Source organism: Hippopotamus amphibius, chromosome 2, assembly GCF_030028045.1.
Source record: "Hippopotamus amphibius kiboko isolate mHipAmp2 chromosome 2, mHipAmp2.hap2, whole genome shotgun sequence".
NCBI classification, from domain to species: domain Eukaryota; kingdom Metazoa; phylum Chordata; class Mammalia; order Artiodactyla; family Hippopotamidae; genus Hippopotamus; species Hippopotamus amphibius.
In genome coordinates, this window is record NC_080187.1 from 163,420,890 (window position 1) to 163,433,320 (window position 12,431).

Sequence of the window (12,431 nt, forward strand, 5' to 3'; positions counted from 1 at the left end):
TAGCATTCTTGGTAACTGAATAGAAGTTAAATATGTACTTTTTATCTTACACTTAGCACCCTACCACATTTGGCATGTTGAGTACTGAGACAATAATCTGATAACTCAGGAACAATGCAAACAGAGTTATTTTGTTCCTCTATGCTAATCTCATTGTCTTTATGGAGTATCATTCATGCCTAAAGAAAAACTAAAGAGGCATTTCTTCAATGAGGCTCATCATTCTCAGAAAAGCAAGACGTTGCTTGCAAAGCTGTCTCAGATTGCTGTATTTTGTAAGTTGACAGTTTCTAAAACCATTTGGTAGCCCACATACACTGCACACTTCTTAGTGATGAACAGGTCACTGTTTTATCTGATCTACAGACACTTCATTTATTTGTCTGTTCAATTAAAAGATGCTGCTTTTGGAGGAGGGAATGAATTGGGAGATTGGGATTGCCATATATACATTACTAATAAGAAAAAAAATACCACATTGTACATTCTAAATATATGCAGTTATTGTCTGTTAAAAAATAATAATAACTATATATAAAGGCAGATGTGTAATATAAAAAATAAATAAAAGACGTTGCTTTTTGAAATTTAAAGAACACTAAATTAACCTAAAAATGCACAGCATGTTGTTAAATAAATGGAACATGTAACCCCCATATCTGTGAGGATTATCTCCCTTAAGTCACTGACAGTGAGATGTGAGAGTTGTATAATTTGAACAGGTAATATAAACTGTTAAAAGAAAAAAAAAAACTAAACCATAGTAATATAGTAATTCAAATTCAATTCAGCATTTACTGAGTACCTATCTGATGCTGAAAATTGCTAGCTACTATAGGGTAACTAGTGTTATAAAAGCTAATAAATGTTCCATAAGAAAATTTTAAGCAATTCAAAACAAACCTAGGCCCAGCATATAATCAAGACCACAACATGATCATCTCATGTTTTTCAAGGGTTAGAAATAAAACACCTAGAGTTTTAAGAGACTTTCAATGGAAGAGATATATAGGGAGAAAGATTTTAAAAAATCAACTAAAGAAATTCTGATTGTCTCACAAATCTAAAATGAGATGATGAATCATTAGGATTGTGCATCTGGCCTTTCTCTCATTAAAAAATGAAAGACAGAAGAAAACCCCAATCTGAAATATGTATCTGAAAAATTAGTTTTGTCCCTCAACAATGTCGGCAAAAATAATCTAGACTCTTCCACATAACCTTGTGAGGTAGTCTTTGAGAATTAATTAAAGGCAGTAAAAGACAATCCCTCTTTGGGGAAATATACCACACACTCCCAGTCATATTCCTAACCAGTGCCCGTCACCTTCAGGGATGCACAAACGCCAGGAAGGCTGAGGATTATCGCTCAGTGGGAGTTTGACCTATTCAGCCAAAAGGTCAGCTTGCCACAGAAGAACCCATCACAAAACAGAAACAGGACAGCTCAGTGGACACACATAATGAAAGAGGGAAAAGTCACGGGCCCTTCTTGCCTTGTGTCCTGCGTTGCCCTTTTCCTCCTAACCCTCCCCACCCCCATTTCCAGAGACGCTGGAGCTGCCCCAGCTCCCCCCGAGTCTAGTTCACAATGAGAAGGTAAACCACAGGCAGGCAGAGAGAAAGGGGCTCATTACTTCAGGGTTCACTGAAAAAGATATGCAAAAGCAAACATGCATATGACATTGCGAGGCAGGCTTTCCAAGGGATTGTTTTATTTGGAAAAAGTTCTCATTAGCAGATAGGGAAGACCATTTTAGAACTACTTTCGCATCCAGCTCGCCCTCCATGGGGAACAGAATGGCAGGATGGGTGAATGTAGCCTTAATGTTCTGCAGGTGGTATTTCAAGAGTGGAATCATCCACCAAGTAAAAAGGCAAGCTTTATGGGTACCCTCTGAACCTGTCATCTAAGGGGCAAGGCTCTGTTCCCACACCGAGCTTCAGGGAAGAGAGGTCTAAAGGGCATGCTTAATGAAATCCTGGACATCACTTCCCAGGTTTTAGCACTTGGGCTAAGCAAAGTCAGGGTCTGGGAAAGAATGGAGTACAGAATGCTTAATGAGTCTTTCCATGGCTACTAAAGAGAAGAAAAGGGATTTCCCTCGAAGAATGTCAATTAGCCTCCCTCACTGTAGGGCAAATGAAGCCAGGGAGGGTTTTCCCAGGAGCCCCAGAAGTTTATGAGATATGTAGTTGTCTGTCTGTCTGTCTGTCTGTCTTTCTCTGGGGGTGTGTGTGTGTGTGTGTGTATTTCCCTATAAAAATAAATATTTGTATGCTTTCATTGACTATGGGACCAAATCTTCATTTCGACATTCATTCTCACAGCTCTGCCTACTGCCCAACTCACAAAATTTATATCCTTTCAACACTAAACTCCTCATAGTTTGTGAATGCCCCAAACACTGAGGGAATTTCAGGTTGGAATGGAGATGATACACTGAAATAACCAGTGGTGGGTATCAGCTTAACCCATACAGCAGCACTAAAACGGAAACCCTGTTGTCAAAAGTAGTGTATGTGGAGTTTCCACACAACGCATAATGCAAATACCTGAAAACAACACCAAAATTACTTTTTTGCTACTTAAAATACAGGATAACTGAGGACCAGAGAAGAGAAATAGGGGCAAGTATTGTTAATCTGGCATTTCAATGTAAGATTAACATTAAATATAAGAAAGCCTCCTATATTAAAAAAGAGTACAGTTTGGGTTTATTTTTAAATTCATATCTAGAATATTTTTAAAAATCAAAAAATACACCTTTGTAATTCATAACCCAAACCCATTAACACATTATATTACCAATTTAGACAAAAGAGGTATTTAATCTATTAAAATAATTGAAACTCTAAGAAGTCTTATGCTGGTTCAAAAATTCTTTGATACAACACATTTAAATTTCTCCCACAATTTAAGTATGAATTGAATATATTAGGGAAAAGCATCAAGGGTGATACAACTGTGAGAGTATTAATATTTTACAAATGAATTGCTGAATTTAAGAAGGAACCATGCCCGCTTTTGTCAAAAAAGCCTATCTGTATGCCTTCAACTAGTACAAACTAAAGGGCAACACACACAACATTCAATAGATCTGTTTCAACAAGGATGTGTTTATCACGCGCTTCTTATCTTCTGAAGAACTAAATAGTATTCACATATTTTTGAAAACTTTTCTTCACAAAACTTTACTCCATCAAAATGGTAAAATTGCCTAAAAGTGAAACAGCAACCAAGTATTACTTTAATAAGTCTTGAAAATGTCTTTGTACAAATTACGGGTACTTCTTTTTAGCACTAAGTTTCCATTTTAAAGAGTCATTCTGCCCACCTGCCTTGCTTTTCCACTGAAGGCAATGAGAGTTACCAAAGCCGATATTTCTTCACCTGTAGCTGGGGAAAGAGGAAAAGAGCCATGCTCTAACGATCTGGAAGTTACTATAGGAGCTATTATATGTACCTTACATGGAAAACATAGAAGTTGATTAACCTTCTTCTTGAGAGAACCCAAACTTCCCCTTGACAATGAAATTCTTCAGGCAATGGATTAAGCTGCTATTTGGAGGGACAGCACCTGAGGGAATGATGAAGCCCTGACAGTCAACATCTCTGAGGACAGAAACCTCAGGAAAATACAGGCATGAGTGGGGTACATGAGGGGAATCCTCAAGAAATACATGGAGGTATAAGGGCAGAATTGGACTAATAGATGAGGGCAGCTTTATTTCTTGATACTTCAAAGAAATTGCTGTAAATCCAAACAGGACTTTCTGAAAATGGTAGGTAGTAATCATTCCAATTTAACTTTCTTAATTATTTCCATAACAGTGTATACAAAAAGCAGTCACTGTCAAAGGACTTGAAGTCCAATCACAATTTCAAGCCTTTTCTGAATAATAGGTTTTCTTGGCTTCAACAAATTGATGCTACAGGGATTGCTTTGGATGCAAAGTTTATAGTAACTACTTAATTCCCTTTACGCAGTGAAGGAAATGAGAATTTCCTCTTTGAATTTACAAAATAAATAAAAGATAAAAAAAATTAGAGCCTGACTAATTATTGTCTTTGGATTCCCAGCAGAGATACGGGATATCATGCATTGCACTCCCTCTCAACCTGGGAAAGTTTTAAGAGCGCGGGAGTTATAAAGTGACTTGAGAATGAAGACTGCAGAATAGGGGAACCTTTGAGTGGTGGATGGTCTTGATTTTTATCTACTGTGAACTCAGCAAAAAGATATCAACTACTTTATTTTGGCTTTGGGGCTGCAGCAGCAAAAACGGTACTGAGCCTCACTAAGTGGCAGGTACTCTGCTGGGTACTGGGAACACAAAGATGACCAGCAGAGAGTCCACTGAGCGAGGCAGTCCTGTGTGACAGAAGGGTCCAGTGGGCCACAGGGAGTGGGCAGTGCAGACACCAGCTGGGGCTCAGAGCCTGATGTGGGAAGGTGCTCTGCCCCTTGAGTACCATCGGCAAGCTCTAGTTCTGAGCTGCTTCTTTTCTTGTTGTTACTGTTGTTCTTCTTCTTTCTATGACAACCTTCTTCTGCAAATCACCTACTCTGTGTATGTCAGGAAGGAATACCACGTGTTCTCATGAATTTAGGGCACCATTCACAGAAAGACACCAAACTCTCTCTGACCACAGCTCTCAAAGAGAAAGCTGCAGAGACACACCTCATTTGGGATCTGAATGCAGCACTAACTGTGCAAAGTTAGATACATGTCTTGTAATTGGTGGAAATGACTTCCTCCAATAATATGCTAAAAATGTTATTGAGAAGTTTAAATTTTTAATGAGGATTAGATTTGGTATGCTCCCTAGTAGGGGCTGAAAAAAAGGATTATTATACTTCCACTTTGCAAACTGTCTTAAGAGCCTTTCAGTTGAGTGCTGTCATAATGCTGTCACCTTTTCTGACCTCAGTGGCACACAGACTGTTAGCGGCATGATTCTGTCCAGTAGGAAAGGAGTAGAGATCATCACTGAATCAGTGTGGTGTCAGTCAGCACTCGCTGGTAAAAGGAAGAAATCCACATCTGTTATCTTGATTTTGTTTTCAAGTCTGACCCCAAAGCTTCACGTTACGACATTTGTAAGATCTGCTACAAACATCGAGGTAAGTCAGGCACAACCTTATTACTTCCAGTCTAATGCTCCAGCCACCCTCCGGGCTGTCCTTGGCCACTGATACGACAGGGAGCTAAGAAACAGTGGCTCTGCAGGAAGTAGCTTGTGTTTCCAAGGTAGAAAGAAGGCAGTGTCTCTGGCACATTCCCCTTCTCTTTCACCTGTTCATCCATTCATATATTCAGTCATATTCACATCCTCTCACTTGCTAGCTCACTCCTGGACCACTCCAATGCTTGGCAGTGTGTTTAGTGACTTTCTGACAAGAGAACAGTCAACACAAATAGCTCTATGAAGTAGTGGGCTGTTGGCCCAAAGGACGTGATATAATAGCATCTACTAATGAAAAGTCACTCTGATCGATTTCCAGAGCTCAACCATCCCAGACTATTGTATTATACTTACTTACCCAAAATTTAGTGAGCATTTATAATATGGAAGATATTAACCTCACTGACCTAGGAGCTAGAGATGTAAGCCAGGCTTCCCATCTCCATTTCTGAATGCTTTCTTTATACGTCAGCAGAAGAAAGCTAAAAGCATCCATGCAAGACATGTGTTGAGTCTCTACTTTTTGCTGGGCACTATGTCAGTGCATATAAAAATGAAAAGCACCACCCTGACCCTCCAGGGGATCAGAGTCTGGTGGGAAGACTGACATAAAAGCAAACAAATAAAACACAATAAATGTTTGACTTTCAACTTCTCAACTCAGGATGGAGGCAGGGAGGGTGGAGGCAGGAAAAGCTTCAGAATAGGGGTCCTGCTGGAACTGTGGTGTGGAGGGCGAGGTCACATAGACAGGGAAGTATGACAGCCAAGACCCCGGGATCCACTGGTTGCACATGGAGGCAAGAACAGTTTCCCACTAACATAGCTACACGGGCAAGCTCCAGGCTCACCATCTGGCAACCCCAGAGGACTGCCACGCTCCTACAGACACATGCAGGGCTGAGTACCCCACGACCATGTCAACTTCTTGGGGGTCAACACTGCAGAGTAACAGTCACATGCTTATACCCAGGAGAATCAAGGGCTGCTCGGCTCTGTCTGAAAACCCTAACTTTACCACCTGACCTCCCGCACTGCCTGTGTCAAAGTTCCTGAAGTGCACACCTACATCACAGCAGCTGGGCTGGCACTGTGGGAGGCAACCCAGTCACCAGATGGGCGGTCCTATCACCTCAGAGTTCCGAAGGGGACTGTCCTGACTCAGGTCCCTTACTGTAGGCCATCTGGTTCCTTACCAAGATGCTCCTGGCCCTCCGCTCGCATGAGTTCAATGGGAGGAATCACGTTATTGGGAAATGGCTGCACACAGAGGAAAGGCTTTGGGTTCTGGAGTTAGGCTGACCGAGTTTTAAATCCTCCATTTATCTCTATTAGCTGGGTGGTCATGGACAAATGAGGCTCTGTGGACCTCAATGTCTCATTCTGTCAAGAGGAGCTGCTGTGAGAACACGTGACATCCCCAGCCCTGCTTTCATCTTCCTCTTAGAACGTACTTGCGTGTAGCCTCTCTTCTCCACTAGCATTGTTCCCTTCCTAAGCTGGAAGAATCGTTCTGTGCACCGCCGAAACCCTAGCAGTTAGAATAGGGCCCAGAACACCGAAGATGTCTCATAAATATTTGTGAATAAATGAAGAGTCTAGAGTTCTAGCCCACGGGAGGCGCTCAACACGTCAGCTCTCCCCTCCTTGTTACGAAAAGCAGAGGCCGAGCCAAAGATGACTTTTCTAAATCACTATCTTTATCCCAATTTTTACAGAAATACTAGGACTATTTTTTCCTAAGTATTAGGATTATTTAGGAATTATTTCCTAAAATATTAGGAATATTTTGTTTCTCTGTATGTGGTCCCTAGTTTCTATCTTTCCTGTGGCGTGATATCAAATCTACAGTGTCACCACAAACCCTGTGAGCCAAGTGCAATCAGGGCCTCCAACCAGTGCAAACACTTCACACATACATGGGCAAAGAGCCAGCAATTCACTGAGTGTCAGCAACTGCCCACTGAATTTTCTCTTGAAGATTCACTCATGTCCTATTCTAGCAGTAATTGGCATTCGTTTTAAGATGCTGAATGCTTCCAACAAAACTTGATTAGATAAAGACGTAGAGAGCCACCACCACTGGAAATCAAAATCACCTCTTACAACCCCACCATCTTCTCTAATTTCATACAAACAAAAGCCCACACAATTATGAATGGTAACTGAGTGGAAACTAGGTCTCGCTTATGTTAGCAGATCAAGGTCTGCATCACCACGGCCGTCTGCCTCGTGGGCACCTAGAGAGGCTATGATTTACACAGAGATAGGAACTAAATCAGAGAAATGAACACTATTTGGAGTTTAGAGATTAGTAAACAAGCTAACAAGACTGTCAGACCTAAAATTAAGAACACACACAAGTATATACTTTCACATTCGTCACCACCATGAAACATATCAAGGAGAAAAAAACCCAATTTGAAGACTTATTATTTAGATTCATGGCTTAGCTCAAACCTCTCTTTGTCAGAGGTTCTTAACATGTTTCTTTCTTTGAATAACAGACATGTTTAAGGAAACCGTCTTCCTAAGGCAATTTTCAAACACAAAACTTTGTGTATACAATTATAAAAATTCTAGAGAGCCTCTGATACCCAGCCATAGATCTCATGTCAAGAATTCTTGCTTTAGACAAGAGCCAGGCATCCACATACATCCTATACCAGCCTGGCACTTAGTGGGACTGAACAAATGATTCCTTGAATGAATGAGTAAGTAATCAAATGAATACCCAAATGAATGAATGCAAGGAGACTCAGTCGGAGAATACACAACTAAAGCAGACACTTGTATTCTGTGTGGGACTCTGAGTCTGAAAGCAGCAGCCAGTTAGTTGGTTTATTCACAAAAATTGCTTTGTGGAATTATACACTGCTCCTCCCCTTCTAAATGCAGACAGAGGGAGGAAAGGAAAAAGAGATAATGAAGGTTTGCAAATGAAGTGGGTACAACTGTGCAATCAATCAACATTTTCTGAAAAAGAATCTGCATCACTTGCCAAAAATCTGAACTGAATAACTGAACCAGCATTCTGATGAGAACGGACTTTGCCACTAGCCAGTCATTTTTATTTGTCTTCCAGCTGTCTTGCTTCTCTTTTCCAGGAAGCCACTGGTCTCTTCAGCTTAGCAGGTCCAGGCACGGGAATTTACTTAATCATGGTCAAATGCATACTCCAGGCTTATTCTCTTAATAAGCCCTTACTGCGTGTTTACTCTGTGTCTAATATTATGCTAGTTGAGGAGAATACTGTTGTTTGTCTAAATATTCACTGACAGCCTACTAAGCGCCAGGCACCCTTCTAGGTCACAAAGTGAACAAAGCAGACGAACATGCCTGCATGGAGATGACGTGCCAGCGGGGAAGTCAACAACAGCAGCAGCAATAAGAATGCACACACATCTGAACACGGTAAGCAGCATGAAGACACGTGAAGGTGGAGGGGCAGGAAGCGACAGGTATTTCTGAACAATATAGGAAAATCAGGGAAGGCCTCTCCAACGATCTACTTGAGTAGAGATTCGAATAAGGTGAAGGGGTAATGTGATGTCCAGGGGAAGGAAAGAGAACGTATAAAGGCCCTGAGATGGGAGAAGCTTATCAGGTTCAGGAAAGGGCAGAGAGCCAGCAGCTCTCCAGCAACCTAGAGACTACGGGGAGGAAAACATAAAGTGTCATAAAATAATGGTGTACTTGGAAGGTCTCAGGAAAGGGAGCATCTAACGCCCGTGAAATTCAGAGGTAAAAGAGAAGAGGGTGCTTGGGCTAGAAATGAGTAGAAATGTTCCAGGCAAACAAGTCAGGGATTAGTGGCTGAGGTCAAGAGAAGAACACACAACACACACGGCATAAGGCCGGCAGGACATGTGAGTTCCCTACATGTGTGGGGAAAGAAATTACAGGAGACCTCTACAGGCTAAATCACAACTGGCCTCACGAGCGTTGCAGGAGTTTCTAGTTTACACACAGAAACTGGGATCCATTTGAAGAGTCTGAGTGGGGGAAGGACTTGAGTGCAAGTGTGTGTTGTGTCAACAGGGAAGAGGTGCACAGGGTAGAACTGTGTTTGGAGAAAGATGAATACCTGGCTATTGCATAGTCTAGGCAAGAAATGATGACAAGTTAATCCTAGTAAATAAGTTAGAAAGACTAGAGAGGGGTTTGGTTCTGAAGGTATTTAGGGGGTAGGATTGACAGAGTTTTGTGACTATTAAGGGAAAAAGAAGAGTCGAGTATGAGTTTCCGTTGTTTAGGTTAGCAAACAGTATAGATGGTTCAATCATTCCCTATACTAGGACATACTAGAACATGAAACCCTGAACGGGAGGTGTCTTTAGGCCATTGAGACAAGATGTCCAGGAGACCTGAGGTTCTGGGCTGAGGTGTGACAGAGGTGAAGACTTGGCTGCAAGCTGTACAGATGGGCACTGGAGCCAGGGGAGGGCAGAATGAGGGGAGGGAGGGAGCCAGCCTGGGGCACAGCTGCACTTATAGAGAGGAAGGGGAGCCAGCCGAGAACCTGAGAATGAAGACCCAGAGGGGCAGCAAGTAAAGAGGCGGTGGTGCTCCACAAAGAGGAAGAGCAGAGCATTTGAAGGAGAGACTCATCAGCTGCGTCAAACGTCATGGGAGAGTACTGAAGACCTCGGGTGGGGACACTGCTGTCAACTGAGGAGTAATGAGAGGTGAAAACCATGAGTTATATACTTTACACCCCGTTTCTAGAAATTTGGAAGTGAAAGGACGGAGCATAAGGGAAGAAAGCTTGGCAAGGTAGGCAACACCCAAGGTGAAGAGATTATGTTTTAAGTGACTTGAGGATGTTTGCGCCCTGAGAGAAGGAAGCAAGCACCAGCCGTGAGACACAGAAAGATGGAAAACCCTTAAAAGAAGGTACACAATTGTCCAGAGTTTGGGTAAAGCTGAGCAATATGCAACATTTTTTAATTCAATATTTTATTGTAACCTGAATCTACACAAATCATGCTTCCTGGTGTGGTGGTCCATTCAGCCAATAAAGATTTCAACTTTAGAACAAGTTCTCCTAGATGATGATCAAACAACCTAATGATCTACAATTCAAGTTCAGAAGAGTATTTCTACAGGGAAAGCTACCTACATACATCTAAAATCAAGCTATCATGTCCTCCTGAAACCTCCATCCCTTCCCTTCTACTGTGAAGAGTCTTCATTCTGCTGGTAGTACAGGCTCATTATTTCAGAGCAGTCTCACTCCTCCTTAGTTTTCTCCACTGTGTAAATAGGGAAATCTAATATTCTTTCCTAAGATATAGGTCTCTACTGCTGGAGTGACGTTACTGCCAATTTTATGAAAACAGAAAACTTCATATATATGGGTTTACAAACAGGCTATAAGAAGTACAAGACCCCTTTTTTGTATGAAGCTATTTGAGGCTTCCCCCTAGCTTCACGCTCCAATATGGTCCCTCACTTCACGCATCAGTGATAATGCTCTCTCCTGGTCCTGTCGGCCCCCAATCTCTCGGTCCTTGTATCTCCTGCCAAAGCAAAAGCTGTGAAAATGTCACAAATAGAGGCATTACCTGCAATTGTTTTTGGAGTCCCTGCAACTCTTGTATCACAAAAGTAATAAGGACTTCTTCCTTGCAGCCAAGATCTGTCAAATACCCACAGGCAAGTATCGCAACAGATCACTAATATACTCAGGTGTGAACTACAGGAATATTAAGTAATCAAAGAAAATGAAAATGCCTTTTATTTGTTGGAACAAGCAATTGAAAAGGGTAAGAAGAACCTCATCTTCCTCCTGTAATATTTAATGAATTTTGATTAAGCCAATGAAGAAAGAAGCCAAAACTGCTATGTGTAGGACAGAACAAAAAGTCCGGTTTCCCAGGAGATACTTCTTAAAGAAGCAGTTGCCTCACTTTCAGTGAGGCTGAATTTTCTATGTGGCAAGAGGGAAAGACATTTTTTTTTTCTAGAATTTCAAAAGTATCACTTAAACTGCATCCTCAGTACTGAGAAGAAAATACTTTATGTTCTCCTTGGCTCCTTCAACTTGCTGCACTTAGCTTTTCTCTCTTTTGCTTCCTTCCAAGACAGCTCACTCTGGGGCTTTTGGAATCTGATTGGGACGATGTGGGCACCTCTGTTTTCTTGGGTTATCTTTACTTTTATTCATTTGCAGCACTGCTGCCACCTCCTTTTTTTCTTCATAATTTAAACCACAGTGGAGAGTAAGTGTAATGAACCCTACACGTTGCCTTCAGAAGTTGATGACTCCACCTTTTTAGAGAGAATTTCTTTCAGAGTTAGTGTCTCCACCGAGGCCTAACTCTGTCCTTTGTAGTACTCAACATTTTCCCATCTTAGTCTCTAAGTGTTCAGGAGTACTTTAAAAGCTATAGTTTAGTATGAAGAGTATAATTCTTGGAGACAGAAAGCTTTACTTCTAGTCTCAGCTCTGTCACTTACCAGCTGGTGAACAAGTCACTTGACATCCCAGTCTTGGTTTCCTCATCTATAGAGTAAGTTAATAACCCCAGAGAGTTGTGGCAAGGGCTAAATACCAATATTGGTGACAATTTTCTAGCACATACCTAGCAAACAGTAAAGAATACATAAATCTTAATGCTATCTGGATTTTTAAAATTTCTCTGTAGCAAAACAGAAATGGATGCTGGCAAAATGCTTTTGATGGGAAAGATTAAAGAAGGTCACCAAAGTGACATGCTACAAATAGGACTTTCCTGTTATTTCCTAGGTTGTGTGTGGCCTTCAGCCAGTTAAAAAAATCTCAGACAAATATGGTTACCAGAAATATGAACATATATCACCACCCACTTCAGCAGGTTAAGGATTAAATGAGATAATGTATGCAAAGTGCCTAGCACAGTATTTGACACATATGAGGTGTCCACTAAATGTTACTTCCACTCTCCTTCTTCAAAGATGTGTATTTTAGAACTCATGTGCAAATGAAGAAAACAAAACTAAAGCAAAAACCTCCACAGATTTTGTAGAGTCAATCAACATCATGGCCTTGTTCACAAGTAGGAGTAATAAAAAATGGTTATTGGAGAGAAAATATTTTGGCATATATAAAAATCCTTAGGACTACAGCTGAGCTTTGATTCTACATTGTGGGTTTTTAGCGTAACAATCTTTTCCGATAGTCAAGGGAAAAAGGCAGTGTGGTGTGGTTGCATTGGGTGTGTACATATGAATGCTTGCGTACACACACGTGTATTAA

The 12,431-nt window shown here is 41.2% G+C and overlaps 1 protein-coding gene across 3 annotated transcripts in view; it reads right to left on the bottom strand.

Annotated features, from left to right (window-relative positions):
• The window catches only part of NPAS3 (neuronal PAS domain protein 3), an 854,881-nt gene that overhangs the window by 433,159 nt on the left and 409,291 nt on the right, over positions 1–12,431 (bottom strand). The window lies entirely within an intron of this gene.